General features: G+C 44.0%; 1 non-coding gene across 1 annotated transcript; it reads left to right on the top strand.

The window, feature by feature from the left end:
• Window positions 1-17,533: 17,533 nt before the first annotated feature.
• LOC139009591 (U6 spliceosomal RNA) lies at window positions 17,534-17,640 on the top strand. The gene has a single exon (XR_011471328.1). It is a non-coding gene; the product is annotated as a U6 spliceosomal RNA (small nuclear RNA).
• The last annotated feature ends 278 nt before the right edge of the window (window positions 17,641-17,918 follow it).

Below are 17,918 nucleotides of genomic sequence, written 5' to 3'. Positions count from 1 at the left end.
ATTGTGTAAGACATTACGAACATCTCTTTCAGTCCAGGTAAATTGAGTGAATCCAGTGGTGGGGAGCAAGCCAGGCAGAGAGGCCTGGGGAAGAACCTCTTGGCCAGTGGAAGAGGCGGATACGGGGATCTGGTCTGACTCAGAATTCCTGGACAGCCTGCCTCGCCTTCGACTTCACATTCTGGTGGTTCGGAAAGACACCGCACAAGGGAACACGTGGGTAAGAGTAATTCCAGATTGCGATAGGAGAAAGGAGAAACTAAAGATGTGTCGTGATAGAGAGGGGGGCATGGGAGATGGGGAGGGGACACTAGATAGGAGCCCAGGCCTAGCCAGCATAGGTGACATTTCAAACACAGGCTCCCCCAAGGGGCGATTCTAGCGCTCCACTTGCCTTGGGCCCGCAGAGGCACTGCTGTCCCTAATCCCGGTCCACTATGACTCTGTAGCTCTGACCTTGTGAAAAGTGCATGAATGCACGTGGGTGTGGAGTCAATTCCCCTGATGACGAGAAGCCACAGCGGGTGTGGACCTGCTTCGCCAAGCAGAAAGTGGGGAGAGGGACTGGGTGTCAAGCGAAGCTTGGTCCTGCCGGAGATTTGGGAAAATCCAGGGGAAGGGAGAGAGGCAGCAGCGCTGGGGAGAGTATGAGAATCATGGTTAGGCATCTCGGCTTACAGTTTCAGCTCTGCCACTTGCTAGCCCTCTATCCTTGAGGAAATTAAAGGAAGTTTCTTAGCCTCAGTTCTCTCTGCTTTAAAATAAGCTCAGAGAGCTGTTCCATGGTTCAGGGAGCGGACTCGTGTGAAACACTAGGCACAGTTCTTAGCCTGTAGTAGTTGTTGATTGTATCATCCCTCCCTCCCTCCCTCCCTCCCTCCCTCCCTCCCTCCCTCCCTCCCTCTTTTCCTCCCTCCCTCCTTTCCTCCCTAGACTGCCCAGAAAGTCCAGACAGCAGAAGAGATTTAGATGCTCCAGGCTTCAGATTGGAGGTGGAAGAGCCAACACCCACCCTCGCCTGTGTTCCAGGTCTGTTAGGAGAAATCCAAGGAAGGTGGAAAAGCTGGGTGACTTCGCTTGTGCTTGTCTCTGAAAGAGAAAAGACATTCTTTTGATTCTGTTTTCTCTCTGCTTTAAAAGAACACACAGCACCACGTAGCTGCAACAAGAGCCTTGTTTGATCCCCTCCTTTATCTTCCTCTAGCTGGCTCTGGGCTGCCTTATTTGGGATCTCCACGGAGGGCAGAAGGAAAAGCTCCTAAAGGGAGGAGGAGGGGGGCTGGTGACGCGCTCCTCCTTCACAAGGCAGAGCTGGAGTGAGTAGTTCTTGGCTCGCCAGCTGTGTGGATGAGTGTGCTTAGCTGTTTTTGGCAGCTAGTTCCTAGTTTACTTGGCCCCAGCTGGATCTCTTGATTTCAGCTAAGGAGAGCTGTTATGTCCTCATTTTAGAGAGTGGGTGCGTACATGTTAGCCTTAGAAAGCATATTTATTGAACACCTACTATGTGCTCAGCTTTATACACAATAAGCCCTTGGGAAGAACCAGATGTGTGAAAGTCTAGAATTGTGAGTATGAGAGGAGTTGGAGAGCTTTAAGTAGGCATGACTTCTGAGTTGCAAGAAGGTGTAGTTCATCAAACACTTACTGAGCATCTGTGATGTGAATGAGATGTGGGAGAGAGATGAGTAAGAAATTACACTATGATAGCAGCACGGAGCGGGGAGTGACTGAGTGAAGCTGGAGGAGGACGGAGAGGACATCAGGGGCTGGGGAGAAGGGGGGTGCAAGCAGAGGGTGCCCTGCAGAGGCTTCCAGGCAGGGGTGAGAGAGCCAAGGTATTTAACAACTTGGCTTCTTGCTGGGCCAGGCACTCACCCCTCATTGCTGGAGGTAGGGAAGTGGTAGGAGATGAGGTCAAAAGGCAGGTGGAGGTCAGAGGATGAATAGCCTTTTATACTCAGCTTAAAGCGTGGACCTTAAGGCAAAGCTGTGGGAGCCGTGGAAAGGTTTTAGGCCAGGGGAGGGGACTGCAATTGGATGGTGGCCCTGCAGCTAGGGACCAGGTAGACTGGCAAGTGAGGAAACGCATCAGCAAGTTTTTCCAGGAATTCTTGAGGGAGTTATGAGAGTCTATATTGAGGCAGCAAGGAGGGCGAGAGCATGGTTTTAAGGTAAACTCACAAGGTCAAATCCAAGTACTGTTAATGGATTGGATGCTCAAGGGGACGGAGAGGGAGAATTTAGGGTGACTCTCTTGATTTTGGGAAGAGTAAAGGTGGTGCCTGGTGCAACAGAATCCAGAAGAAGATGAGGGTGGGAGTGGAGTGGGGTTGACAAGTGGCCCCTTGATGAGGGGGAGGACAGAGGAAAGGGGGAGGCTGTGCGTAAGCATCACAGGCACCGGAAGTCGCATGAGTGGAAGCAGCGTGGTGTGTATAGAAGATCCAGTTGAAGCCAACGTGATGTGAGTAGAGCGAAGAAGTGGGATAGAGGTTGAATGTGTGGCTAGTTTCATGACTGTCTTAGAGCCAGCAGGGCGGGTTTGGACTTGATGGAATCAAGGGTGACAGGTTAAAAGGGTGTTAAGATTAGGCTGGTGTTAATATTAGGCTGGCAGCTGAGTGAGGGCTGGGCTGGCAGAAAGAACACTGGAGAGAAAGGTACAAATGGGAGGTTTGTATGAGGTTCATTGAGCTCTAGGGATTTGGGGGCCCTGGGGTGCAGTGGCAGTGGGTGAAGGACTGCCGTAGGGAGCAAGGGGGAGTGAAAGCAAGACATCCTCACTTCACTACTTTTTGTTGTTTTATTTTTGGGGTTTGGTGAAATATTTCATTTGACCCGAGTCAAATGAAATATTTTGCTGCTAAAGTAAAATTGAAAAACCACTGCACTAGGCAAAAAAAAAAAAAAAAAAAAATAAAGTGAGGCTGTGAGCAAGCATGGACACTACCTGTGAATACAAAGGGTCATAAGAGACTACTATGAACAATTCTACACCAACAGATTGGATAACCTAGGAATGTGTCCATTTCTCCTAGGTTATCCAATCTGTTGGTGTAGAATTGTTCATAATAGTCTCTTATGATCCTTTGTATTCTGCCGGGAGCCGGTCCATCCTTGCTGCTTGACACAGTCGCTGCAGGAAAGAAACATCTGCACAGCATATGTTTCAAGGGACCTGGCATATATAGCATATTGTTCTTAATATGTTTGCTCTCTTTAGCGCCATGTGTTTTAACCAAGGTCACCTCTCCGAGAAAGGTTGTTTCCCCAGGTGGGGATCTTTCCCTGAGGTTAGGGAGGGGATACAACCCCTTAATTAAGTGCCAGGCGGGTAGTTAAGCTACATAATCTTTACTCCCTGGAATGGAGATAAGAAACGCCCTAACCTTTGTAATAGAAATTGACAGGATTAAAATCGGCTGGTATAAATATGGATGTAACAAGACAATAAACATCAGATCCTGATCAGTTCCTAACCAGAACTCCGACCAGAACTTTGGCTGGAGATCCTGGCTAGAGGTCCTGACTAGGCTGCTGATCAACTGAAGGCTGTCTTCGTGTCATTCCTTCTTCGCCGACTCCGTCCACACCTTTGGGGACCCCTGGACCCGCTGGGATTGGACCCCAGCAGTATTCCTATGGTATTAGTTGTCATGCCTCCTCTTTAATATCTGATATCATTTATTTGAGCCTTCTCTCACATTCTTTGTTAGACTAACTATAGATCTGTCAATTTTGTTTATCTTTTCTAAAAATCAGCTCTTAGTTTTGTTGATCTTTTCTATTGTTTTTCTGGTCTCAATTGTATTTATTTCTGCTCTGATCTTTGTTATTTCCTTCCTTCTGTTTACTTTGGGCTTACGTTTGTTCTTAATTGAAATTTCTAACACTTGCGTAACAAAGGAGCCATGATGGTCTTACACAAGGCAAAGGAAGTGGGTTTCTTCCTTCCTCTTTGATTAGGCTACAGGTATGAGCAGTGCAAATCATAGTAAGCCTGGGAACCAGGCTTGATATACGATAAATGGAGGAGGCCTAAGGGATCCTGGAAGGGCTAGTAATAGCGCTTAACACCTGCTGCTGGAGAAAATGACCCTCTAGAATGCTCTTCTGATTGGTCCATCATAAGTGAGATGAATATGCACACATCAGAGGAGTTGGTTGATTCCAAATATGTTCAGGCTTGCTTGGCACTTCCTCCCACCTGGTCTAGTCCAGAAGTCTATGGTGCAGTGAGCAAAGCAGTGGCTGGTATAGTGTGTTTGGTATGTATTTCATGGAGCTATATTTAGTCAATTTAAATGAATGTCCTTTCATCTGAGAATTGGTTCTTTCTAAATTTCATGAAATGCTGCTAATGTGTTTTTGTATTTTTGTTCTTGTTTTGGCAAAGGAAACAATTGGCAATTCTATTTCAGTCCCAAAAATCTTTTCAGGAAAATGTTTCAGAGCATGAAACCCAATTTCTTGGGAGACGCAGTTTAAACTCTAGGTATGTAGTGGCTGTGACTTTGGCCCCAGGGACACTCTTGAGGCTGTCCCTCCTCTCCAACTCCCCTCAACCTTTACTTTTTCCCTCTTCCCTAAACCACCTGTCTTGTTCTTGATTCTTCTGCTCTGTCTGACTCTTTTGGCTAATGTGATCTTTGGACCACCTGCTTGGTCTTGATTCTGCCATCATCCCTGTGTGTGACCTGCAGAGCAACCTCATTTCGTGTGCTAACCCCTGACTATTTCCAGTACCAGAACCTTAGCTACGGATCTATGGCCAAATTCCTCATGAAACCTCAGAAGACAGTTTACATGTACATTTTTTCTGATATGATACTTGTATATGTTATTGATTAAATTTCTATTCAATTAACAGTATCTGGCATGCCTTTCTTGGATATCAGGCATTTCAAGGAGTATTGATCTTGGAAAATATTGGACAAAGTGTGTTTGCTGAGGGTCTAAAGGAAAGGGTAGGCTGTCCTGGGGGCACACGTGTTTATAAGTGTGAAAGCACCATGGGCAGTGGAGTGTATGCTGAGCTGAGAGGAGACCTGTATTCAAGTTCCTGCTTCACTGTTAATAGCTGCAAGTGACTTATTTAACTCACTCAACTGAATGCCTCATTTTATGGATGAATGAAATGGGGTTTGGCCTGGGATTCTCTCTGTGAGGCTCTTTCTAAGTCTGCAGTTCTCTGACAGCACACGTAGTCTTGGGGTCACAAGTCACCTCTGAGGACTAGAGTTGGAGCTTGCTGGTCATAATAACTAATAGCAGATGGGACCTAACTTATTAATCCCAGTGAGAGTGGCAGAGCCCAAGATGAGGAGAACCTGGCTGTCATTCTCAAGGGCCTTTTATTTCTTATTTACTCCCTCCCCAGGCTCCTCACCCCATCTTGCCCTTGACTCCTTCTTCAGTGAGTGCTAAATTCTAAACTGAGGGTCATATGTATCTTTTTTTTTTTAAGTAGGTATTGCTCTCATGGAGGTCTGGGACTGGACTTTTCAAGTGGCGTGCTTGTAAAAATTTTAATAAATGGTTCTCTGGAAAAGGAAGAATCTTTGGTTTGTAGCATTTGCAGGTTTCTGAAGTGTAAAAAGCTTCCACCATGGCCGATTTCAAACTACTAATGAGATGTCACTGAAGCCAAAAAGAGAGAACTGCAGTCAGCTCTCAGGAGCCAGTATAAGGCAGCATGAGCCAGTATAATCCAGTATGAACAGGTAGGAGCTACCTTCAGCACACTCTTGTGGCTCTGAGAACAGATAGCTTGGTGCTGGGCACACATAGTGCGTTCTCAGGAACTGCTTGCTTGGCAGCATCCCCACTGTGAGGACAAGCAGGAAAAGGGAGGACAGAGAGAAGGTATTGTTAGCACCTTTGGAAAAAGATCTTTCCCCATTGTCTTTTCCATCTTCCATCTGTGGCTAAGTAATCTTTCTCAAATACATTTTGGATCATGCCACCTTTGAAAATCTTTAACAGCTCTGAATTGCCTACAGAGATGAATTCTATCCATCTCACCTTCGGCATTCCTTGGCTTGGATTCTATGTTCCACCCACTCTACACGTCCAAGCCGCTCAAAATGTCATGGTTTCAAGCCTCCTGACCTTTGTATGTGTTCTGGCCTCTGCCTTGCTTGCCTTTTCCACTCACCAACTGGAGAATTCTTACTCTGAAGGGCTTGCTCATGTGTTGCTTCCTTTAGGGAGCCAGCCTTGACACTCTTGGGGCAGTTAGACTCCTCCGGAAGTGCTCCTTGCAATCTTTAAGATAACTCTGCTAGAGCATCAGTCACATTGTATAAGATTATTGTACAAAGTTTATCATTCAGAGCTCCTTGAGAGCAGGGAACGTTTATTTGTGGTATCCCTTGCACCCAGCACTATGCCTGGTGCATAATAGCTGTGCAGCAATCATGTGCTAAATGGCTAACCAGAGAGACCACTGGACTTGGCCTCTCACTGTCCTTGTCTCTGATTCAAAGTGCATCATTTGAAATTGGCAGCAGCTTCAATTCTTCCCTCCCTACCTGGGCTTAAACCAATACTAAAAAGTTCTATTTGGTTGACTGTTGTCCTCCCAGGCAGATGAAAGTGGCAATTCAACCCTCTCTTTCTTATCAAGCCCTGCATGTGTCAGAGCATTTGAAGATGGTGTGTGTGGGAGCTGTGGCTCTCTGGTGACTTCTCTCGATTTAATTAGTCTGACCTTCTGTGATAATCCCCCTCGGATGTCCCTGGCTCCCCCCTCCACTTCTGTATCATATTCAGGCTTCTGCTTTCATCAGCAAAAGACCAACTGCTCGGCTCAGCCTGTAGCATAATTCACAGCTTCGCTCCCCAAAATGAACTTTTACTCCGATGGAGCTGCTCTTAGCATTAAAATTGGCCTGAGAGAGCTAGGAAAGTTTATCTTGGAGCCAGCATGGGGTCTGTCCCTCCAAGTCAAATATTTCTCTTTAAAACTAGAATGAGCTTCAGTGTGGCACTACCAATAGCTTCCTGAAATATTGGGATATCTTTAAACATTAACATTTAGTTACAGCGCTGAAGGCTTTCTGGAGAGATTTTAAGTCTCCCCGGCTCCCTTGAATAACCAGGGCTTTCACACGCTCTTCTTTCATTTCAGACCATGCAATCTCTCTGGCAGGAGGGGGAATACATTGAAATAGCTCAATACTGGCTTAATCAAACAGCTATTTATTTTCAGCCCGTCCTCATAGGATTTTCTGAATGAGGTAGAGCGGCCATTTAGGATGATCCAGAAAGTCAAAGTGGTACCCTTGGAGCTTCTGGTTTTCCGGGGAAATCCTAGGGAGTTCAATGCACTCCTTTTAACCCTCTGCCCCAGTCCAGGCTGAGCTGTATTGTTATCTTCTCCATTTCCGCTTCTCTCACTCTTTTGGAATAAAATGTAGCAATGTATGAAGGAATACTTATTTTTCAGAAGTGTAAGATGAGATGGGGTAATTCGTTACATGAATTTATTCAATGCCTATTGATACACATCCTGGGGCAGGAATTATTCTGTTAACTGGCGATACAGAGATGGTAAGGTATGGCCACCACCCAAGAGAAATCCACCTAGGGAAAGAGATGGATACATCAAGAGAGAAGCACACTTGAGGCACATTAATAGGGCATCTGGAAACCAGAGCAAGGGGCAGCTAGCTCTGGGGAGAACTGGGGATATTGCCATAGAGGAAGGGACACTGAGCTGGATGTTGTAGGTTCAGTAGAGGTTCTACAGCTGCTGCAGATTGAAAGGAGCACGCTGGGCAGTGCCGTGGCCCCTTGAGGGGTGGGCACGAGTTTGGGTGGCTTGGGCACAGGGAACACAACACTGGGGCATTGAGTGATGATGCTAGAAGGGTCTTTGGGATCAAATTACAAAAGGTTTCTGATGCAGTTTTAAGGCAAGTGGATCTATCCTGTTGGCACTGTGACTATGGTAGGATTAGAAGCAGAATAAGGGAATACTCAAATTAGAATTTGCAAAAGATAATGGGCAGTGGCATGGCAGAGAGAGGCATGGAGATAAGATAAGAGCACTGTGATAATAGAGTCAGAAATGAAATTATGAGGGCCCCAGTGAAGTCAATGGCAGCAGAGAGAGATGGGAGAGAGTTGTCTGCAGCTGCCAATTAAAATCACCCAGCAGGGGCTCCGGGAGTGACATTGGTGATAGCCGCCATTAAACACCATGGCTGCTAAGGAGCCTAAGAATTACCAGAAGGGGAGATGGGGAGCTTGGTATCACAATGATGTATGGGGAGGTGTTTCAGGGTCAAAGGGCCACTAAGATTGTGTGGCAGAACACTTACTGCTCTTTGAATATCCACATGCTCACCCAAATTTCCTAGCCCCCTTGCAGTTAGATGCGGCCATGTGACTAGTTCTGGCCAACGGGCTATAAGCAGAAGTGATCTCTGTTGGTTTTAGGTTGAAGCAGTTAAGAGCTGGCTCTTCCTTGACCTCAGTGTCCTGGAAACCATATCTTCCAGATGTGCAAGTCCCCCGGAGCCATGAGTCACCACTTGAAAGGAAACGTCCCTGGGGAGCCTCCAGATACACAGTGAACTTGGCATGAATAAGAAATATGTTTTTATTGCTAAGCCACAGAGATTTGAGGGCTCTTTGTTACCATAGCATAACTTAGCCTATCCTGACAAAAACCCTCCCCTCTTCTTTAAGGCTAGTGAGTCATGGGGAAGCTGGGATGAGGCCAGTATCTATGAGTGCAGGTTATTTGAGCTCCTTTACCACAAGCTGATGCTTATCAGAAAAGCATTCAGAAGGAACTACATCACAGAGGTATGCTTATCTGTTTCCGAACACTGGCTCCCCTTGGCTGAAGAATATGACAGTTTCCTCCAGCAGGCAGCCCTTTGGGAGAAAAAAAAAAGCATTATATGGTGAAATGCCAGAGTCCTTCACTATGCCAGAGAGATTGACAGCAGTTCTTAGTACTCCTAGAGTATGTGTCATCCTGAGAAAGTATAAATGTATTACAAGCCTCTGGGGGCAGGATGAAAGCTTCTCCAGTCATCAATAGTATATGCCTCTTGTCAAGCCTGAGGCAGAGAAGGAGGCCTAGGTGGGAAGAGGATTCAGAATCATGTGCTAAAGGAGGAAGGGCTAAAGGACCTGGGGATGTTGGGCCTGGAGGGAAGAGGACTTGGTGGGGGTTACCTGATTGGGTCTTTAAAAATTCAAGGCCTGTTTTGCGAAAGAGAGAGATTTACGGGGCAGAGTTAGACCAATGGATGGACAGTACATGGTGACAGATTCCAGGTCAATAGAGGGTATACATGCTACAGATGGATCTGTGGGAAGATAGATTGTTAGGGCTGCCTCTGGGTGGTGAGTCCCTCATCACTGAAAGAACTTAATCAAAGGCTGAAAAACTACTTGGTAGAGAGGTCCCGGGACCCTTTGGTCTGCAGGCTGATGCTCTACCACTGAGCAAAACTGGCTAGGGCATGGCTGTGATGTTTTACAATGATGTGTCCCAGTTATTGCTACATAATAAACTACCCCAAAGCTTAGTGACTTAAGATGACAATAATTATTTTATCATTCGCTCTCATGGTTTAGGAAGTTGGCTTGGCTCAGGTAGGCACTTCTTGCTCAGGGTCTCTCATCCAGTTGCAGTCAGATGATGTCTGTATTGTGGTTGTTGCTGTTGGTGGGAATACCCACATGTGCTCTCTGCATGTGGCCTGGGCTTCCCTATAGCACGGGGACTTAGTTCAAGAAGGAACATCCCAAGATAACCAGGTGTTTTGACCTGGCCTTAGAAGTCAGAAGGCATCGCTTCCTCCATAGTTGCAAGCCCTCCCAGATTCAAGAGGAGGGAGCAAAGACACCCACCCCCCACCTCCCAACGGAAGGAGTGCCAACATCACATTGTAAGAAGTCCCTGTGAGATAGGAGGTATTATTGAAGCAACTTTTTAAGAAAATTCATTCTGCCACAGGCTGATAGGAGACATTAGTTCAAGGTATCACTTGGGAGAATAGTGAAAAAGAGCTAGGAAAGAAAGGGCTGAAAATTTCTCTACCATTTCCATTTTGTGATTATTTCATTTTAAAGAAAACCATCCCAGATGGTAGAGTGTATAGTTTTTGTTAACGTAAACATGGTCAACACCTCATGTGATTTTTGTCAACTTCAACATTGGCTTTCCACCAAGCCATTGTCTGACATCTACCCTTCATGGGCTATATTTTGTTACATATTTATATGTAAAAATTAATATCCCATAGTTTGCAAGTTAAACGTTTGCAGTTATGTCTTCTCTGCCCAAAGATTTATCTAGAGAGTATTCAATGGACATTTGTTGACTGATTTTAAAAATTCCTTATTCTTTTAATACTAAAAAAGGGGAATTGAGGAGGGCATAGTAGTCATGACATATTGATGGGAAACAGAAATTTGAAAAAAGACCAAGAGACTGTGGCAAGTCCACAGTGTATAGCTTTCTTTTTTGGGAAATTGTCCTTAGCAATTTCTCCCTTGAATTGTATTACAAGGAGCTGAAGAGGCCTGTATTCTCTTTGACTAAATTCTGAAGAAATATGATTAGGGACTAAAGATTAAGCATCCCTTTTGAATCTTTTAGTTCATACTCTTGTTGGAAAGAGTTCTGTCAAGGGAATCTAGGCAAGGAGTTGGGGAATCATGTCATCTACTATTGACTTTTGATGACTGGACTTTAAGTGCCTGCCAGGCTATGTGTGGCAGGAGAAAGAAGAAAATAAAAATGTAACTGCAGCAATGAGACTCCACCTTGGCTCTTTAAGATGTTCTCAGTGGTTTCCCAAGGCGCTGCTTTGCCCTTGTTTCTAACCTGGCACATGCTCCTTCTTCTGGGGCTGTACTGACCCAACGGCATTGGGCTCTTATTAGCTTCCCCTTCTTGCCTCTCTACTCCCATGGAGCCCACCAGCAAGTGCCTCACAAGCACTTTGATCTGTGAAACAGAGCCTTTTGGATTTTATGTCAGTGAATGGGACACTGAGGGAGAATTGATGGACTCTGTATCATGGACTGGAGTGGGACTAGGAATTGATAGAGGAAAACCAAGGCAGGCAAAAGGGCAGGTGGGAGAAGTGATCGCAGGCGGGGTGGAATGTCCCTGTGTCCACTCAAAAAATGACTATGTCTAAAGGTATATACATGAATATATAAAGCAGATGGCCTCCTCTAAACCAAGATGGATGTGAGACTCTCACTTGCCCAGGATTGAGACTAAATAGGGAAGGGGGAGAGAAATGAAGACTGACAGAGACAAATGCTTTATAAGAATAATTATTTTAGATTTTTGAAACACAGTCTAGAGAAATTGGAATTAAAAACATGTATATTTTATATATGTGAACATATACACATGTATATACAACTTGAAAACACACATACAGAAATAACAAGTGCAGGTTTTTTTCTTTTCTTTTTGGGAGTGTATTATTTGTATTACCTTACATAAAGATATTTTACTTTACCATAGAATCCCTGTGGCTGACTAGCCCTTCTCTCTACTCTCCTTCCCATTCTTCCTCTCTCCCTCTTCCCTTTCCCCTCTTTGCCTCCTTCCTTTCTCTCTTCCTTTTTAAATTTGTGAAAAATTTCAAACAGACACAAAAGTAGAGGGAAGAGTATAATGAACCTTGGTAAAGAATTCCCTTTGGGCCCGGTTGGCTCAGTGGTTGAGCATTGACCTGTGAACCAGAAAGTTGTGGTTCGATTCCCGGTCAGGGCACATGCCAGGGTTGCAGGTTTGATCCCTACTGTGGGGAGTGCAGGAGGCAGTAATTCTCATCATTGATGTTTCTATCTCTCTCTCCCTCTCCCTTCTTCTCTGATGCAATTTATGGGTCTTTATCTTAGGGAGCTGACAGCTCCTACTTTCTGCCTCTTGGGATACTTGCTTTTGGAGCCCAGCCACCATGCTGACAGGAAGGCCAGGTCACATGGAGAGGCACACCCAGGTGTGCAAGCAGACAGACCCATCTGAGGTCCCCATGGATCTCTAGGATCAACTGCCAGATGTGCGTGTGATGATATCATCCCCAGCTTTTGAGCCACTCTCAGGTTTGAATTTTTTCAGCTGATGTCTTAGATAGACTTTGTGAGCAGAGATGAGCTATCCCCACTGTGTCCTGTTCAAATTCCTGATCCACACTGTCCCCCGAGCATAATAAAACGGTGCTTTACATTATGAAGTTTTGGGGTGCTTTGTTACACAGCATCAATAACTGGAACAATCTCACAGCTTTATCATTTAAAGAATATTAGAGAATGATTGCATAGTAGGGTGTTTAAGGGGTGAACTCTCGAGGCAGACTGACTAGGTTCAAATCCTGACTCTACCTTTCTCTAGCTGTGTGAATTAGGGTAATTTACCCCTTTCTATGTCTCTGTTTCCTTTAAAATGAGATAGTACCTACCTCATAGGGTTGTCAAGAGGATCAAATAACGTAGTATATTTAAAGAGTGAGTCCCATGCAAGTGTTTGCAATGATTATAATAATGATAGTGATAAAGAACGTGGCTTATCCCGTGTTACTAGTATCTGTAGTTTGCAAGATGCTGGGGAGGGATGGGGTATGAGGGGGCTGTTGCATAAACTGGACACGACCTGTGTTTGCCGAGCACATGTCCCATGTTGCTATGGACATCCGGGGATCCACATTGTTCTTAGCTATTCAGCAGGTGTTCAAAGGCACCTTGGAATTGTGTATCATGTCTCTGGACCTGTCACCGTCACATTGCTCAGAAATTGGATTCTGCAGAGTGGAAACATGTGGTTTGTTGGCAAGGCAACTAGTTCAGAGCAGGGACATTTCCAGGCTGAGAGAGCTCGCCTTTGTCAATTGGGTTACAGCCCTCATAAAAACCTGTTTGTTTGTGTTCTTTTCTGGGTGCTCACAGACAGCAGGCCACCTTGAGCAGTGAGGGGAGAGTGCTCTTCAGGCAAGGGTAGCTCCCGCTGCCTTCCTCTCTCTGTGTGCCCTGGCTGCTAACTCCAACTCGGGCGTCCTCCGTGTGGGGAGTGCCTGGGCCTGGCGATGCTGGGATCCTCTCTCTCCATTCCATGCTGGAGCAGGGACGGTCTGCAGCGCTGAGTGCTCCTCACTTTTCTCCTTTTGCCTCCAGGTAGCTGGAGAGATTGGGGAGAGGTTTTGCAGCTCCTGCGCTCCTGCATGCCGTGTCATCAATTTCCATTTAAAAGCCAGAAGGGTAGCCTTCTACAATATCGAATTTTGGGTGGGACAAAATAGAAATTTATGGCACAAGGGTTAACTGCCGACCTGTCAAAATCTGCCAGCAGTGCCATTATGAGTGAAATGAAAGGCTATGGAAGTTGAAAAATTTAGATGCTCGGGGTAGCATTGTGAGATTTGGTGGCTGATGGCAAATTCTTGGTTTAAATGCTGGCTCTGTTGTTTGTGGCCCCTTGATCTAGAAAAACATCACCTTTCTGAGCCTCCAGCGACATGTAGAAAAGGAATGACAACAGCATCATATCAGAGTACTGTTGTGAGGCCTGAAAAGGGTGGAATCTGAACAAAGAGCTTTTTAAACAATAAAGCATGACAGATGTCCAGCTATTTAGGCTGGGGTGGGGTGACTTCATAAAGAATCCTTTACACTTGGTTGTTAAGATCAGATAATCTTCCTTTTTTCTTCATTTACTCATTCACTCATTCATTCATTCAACAAATTTTTGCCAAGCACCTACTCTTTGCCAGGCACTGTACCAGTTACTGGGGGTGTAATTAATAAACAAAACAACAGAAGGTCCCTGTCTTTCTGAGTTCAATTCTAGAGGGTAGAAACACAGATAAATAAGAAAATGTGGTATAGGAGACAGTGATAATTGTTACACAGGAAGATAAAGCAGCAGGAGGGTTGGGGGCCTTACAGGGTGAGGAAGTGTTTTAGTTTTAAATACCATGTCAGGGAAGGCCCCACTGAGAGGGTGACATTTGAGTAAAGACTTGAAAGAGGTGAGGAAGTGAGCCATGAAGTAACCTGGCGAAAAGCTTTCAGGCTAAGCAGGCAGGATGTTGAAATCCCCAGGAGTGTACCTGGTGTGTCTGAGAATAGCAAGGAGGCCACGTGGAGTGGGGTGAGGGGGAGAGAAATGGGAGTTTCAGGACCAGATCATGTAGGGCCTTATAGCTCATTCCAAGAACTTTGGCTTTTTCTCTGAATGAGATGGGAAGCCATGGAATGTTTGGAGTAACTAAGGGATAGGAATCCATTCTTTTCCACAGCATAATTATTTTGAGACTTATCCATGTTGTATCAGTATTCCATTGTTTGAGTATATCACAATTTGTTTATCCAATTTCTCTAGATATTTGGGTTGTTTCTAGTTTTTAGCTATTAAAAATAAAGCTGCTATGAACATTACTGTACAAGTCTTTGTATGGGCATATACTTTCTATTCTCTTGGGTAAATACTTAGGAGTGTAATGGTAATATTATATGGTGTGTACAGGTGTAACTTTTAAAGAAATTGCCAAGTTCTTTTCCAATGTGGTTATGCCATTTTACATTTGTACTGCCAGTTTTGGAATCCAGTAGCTCCACATCCTAGCCAACATATGGCATGACCAGTTATTATAATTTTAGTATTTCTAATAGGTAGGTAGTGATACCTTATTGTGCTTTTAATTTGCATTTCTCTAATGTCTATTCATGTTGAGCATCTTTTCATGTTTATTTGCCATCCACATATCTTTTTTTTGGTGAAATGTCTGTTCAAATCATTTCCCAGATTTTAAATTAGATTATTTTCTTATTTTTGAGTATTGAGAGTTCTTTACATTTTCTGAATAGAAGTCCCTTGTTAGATATATGCTCTGCAGACCTTTTTCTCCTGGTCTGTGGCTTGTTGTTGTTGTTATCATTATTTTAACAATATTTTCTGAAGGGTAGATTTTTAATTTTGGTGAAAGCCGGTCTATTAGTTCTCTTATGGATTTGTTCTTATAAGGTGTCATCCCACTTTGGTTTTAGGAGGATCCCTCTGGCTGCTGTGTTGAAAAGAATCAATGGAGGGCAAAGGTGGAGGCGGAGCGATCAGTTAAGAGCCAAAACAAGAAGACAGGCAAGAGAATAGTGATGTTATGGACTGGGATGGTGATAGTGGAGGTGATGAGAAGAGGAGGAATTTGAGTGTACCTTGAAGATACAGCCCATTTTCTGATGGATTACATGTGAGAAGTGAGAGGAAGAGAGGAGTCAAAGAGACTCCAGCTGAGCAGCAGGGCATTGCTGTTATTTAAGACGGGAGGCTATCAGTGGTGAGAGCAGGTGAGGGCAAAGACCTGGAGCTTTGTGTCTGACACATAAAATTTGAGATGCCTATTTGACATCCCAGGTGGAGTGGTATTTGGACTCTGAGTCTGAACTCAGTGTGATTCAGCCTCTGGTCATGCTAGGTTCTGTGTCATCCCCTGACATTTCTCTTCTGAATTTATATCCTTTGCTGAGCTTGTCACTTCTTTTATTGGAGCTCACAGACTAATCGCATACGTTCTGACTCATGTAGGCTGTTGTTCACGATTCAAGCCTGTGACAATCCAGGAGCTGAGAGTGGAGTAACTTTCCATCAACACCACTGTCGTGGGTGGAGATTTTCAGGCCTGGCTGACTTAGGAAAGGAAAAACCGAAAGATGCCTGTAGCTCTTTCCCTCGTTACTCGGAACCTGTCTCTGGTGGTTAGAATTGTTCACTGGCTGTCTTTCCTGCTCATTGATTTGTAGATCCTAGTCACATGACCAAAGGGAAAAGTAAACACATTCTCCTTGGTCCTGGAGATGATGGTGCTCATCAAAGAGCAGCTCCCTTGGGATGTTGCATACATCAGGAATGAACTTGGACCCATTTCTCAACTACCTGGAGATTTACTTGAGATGCTTCTGAGTCTCGGTTTTAAGAAGAAAAAGAATTCATCTTTAAGGAAGACTGAAAAATGAGCACTAGTATATTGTAATTAAAAAAATATTTATCATTGAAAGTGTTACATATGTCCCCATTTTTCTCCATTGACCCTTTCTAGCCCTCTCCTGCCCCCGCACCTCCATCTGCCCCAGGCCCAGCCATCTCACCTTCCCTCTGAGATTCGACAGTCTGTTCCATGCTTCTATGTCTCTGGATGTAATTTGTGCATTAGATTCCGCATATGAGTGAGATCATGTGATACTTGTCTTTCTCTGACTGGCTTATTTTGCACTAGTATATTATTGAGGCCAATAAATACCTCTTTGGTCCCTTGGGTAAGTGAAACAGCGCCATCCGCTGGCTGGTCCTACACACCACACAGCATCTCCAGGGGGCATATGTGCTGAATAATTATTTCAAGTTAGTATTAAGCGCCCTAAAAGATGCCAATCCATTTTAGGAGATTTTTTTGTTTATTCTATTTTTGTTTTTCTCCAGATTTCTACCTGTTGTACTAAAAACAAAGTAATATCAAAAGGAAAAGTGTTTATGCTCTTGCCTTGCTCGTGCAGTAGCCATTCTCATTATTCCTTTCTCTTCTGACCCTTGTCCACTTGCAGACGTGTTTACATTGCTGTAGTTGCATTGAATTGATACAATATTGTCTTACCGTTATTCTTAATAATGTTCTGAGTGCTCCTGTGTGAAGAGCTTCATTTAATCCTCGTAACCACTCTCAGGTGCTCTTACTGGCTCTATTTTATGAATGAGGAAACTGAGGCTCAGAGCAGATATTCATAATCGAGAGAGACTGGGATTTGGTAGGAGGTATTTGAGAGCCACTGATTGTGTGATTTTTGTGTAAGTCACTTAATTTTTCTGAATCTTAGCAATTCTTATCTACCTCCTGGGAAGGCCAAGTTAAGTATATAAGGGTGCTTGATAAATTGTAATTTTTAAACAATGATTTATAACCCTTCCTTAATAATTCCCCTGTTATTAGATTTAGATCATCTTTGATATATTTATTTAGGTTGGTAGAGGGATATTGCAATGAACATTTTATGTGGTTTTACTTTTCAGCATTTATAAATTCCCTAGGATAAAGGATATTGTAGAATTTTAAGATCGTTCCTGATATAAATTGCTAAGAGATGATACCAATTTATATGGCTGCCCTACAGTGTGTGCGTGGACTACTTTTACCACCGTGTTGTCATACTGGATGATTTCTAAAATTCCTCTCATGTGGTGGCTGTAAGGTGCTACAGCATTATTTGAGTGGGCACTTCTTTGATTACAAGCATGCTTGTTTACCACTGTTTTCAATGTTTTCATGAATTATCTGCTTACGTGCTTTATGAGTCTACAAATTGAGGACTTAATTTTTTTGGCGTCAACATGTATAAAATCTTTACATAACATAGAAATGAACCCTTTTTATATTGGCCATGAAAGCTTCCTCCAGATTATATTTTCCCTTGGATACTGGTTTTGTCAAATGGTTATTTACTTCTATAATGTGCAAACTGTCCATCCTTTGGAATTTCAACTTCTAAAGTTATCATCCTTGGGCTGGCGTTAGCAGCACATACACTAAAATTGGAACGATATACAGAAGATTAGCCTGGCCCCCGTGCAAGGATGACACACACATTCGTAAAGTGTTCCATATTTTTTATGGTGCAGGGATTCTATCTCAGTAAAGCTGTTACAAAAAAGTATCTTTCCTCTAAAGATCTGAAGCAGCACAGTAAAACAAGTTCCTTTTTAGAGGTGAGAATTTTACTTAAGCTTTTTCTATCCACATTCATTTGTGATATGTGCCCATAATTTTCTTTGTGTGTGTTTTATCTCTATCAGGCTTTAGGAAGATCATGCTTGCTTAATGACCAGAAAGGCACTCTGATCTCCTTTTGCACTCTGGATGTTTTATACAACATCAAAATCAGCTGTT

This window comes from Myotis yumanensis, unplaced genomic scaffold (genome assembly GCF_028538775.1).
Source record: "Myotis yumanensis isolate MYYU_CA2020_CCGP unplaced genomic scaffold, mMyoYum1.0.hap1 SCAF_4, whole genome shotgun sequence".
Taxonomy (NCBI): domain Eukaryota; kingdom Metazoa; phylum Chordata; class Mammalia; order Chiroptera; family Vespertilionidae; genus Myotis; species Myotis yumanensis.
The sequence above is the reverse complement of the archived record's forward strand: the minus strand, read 5'-3'. Positions and strand labels throughout refer to the sequence as shown.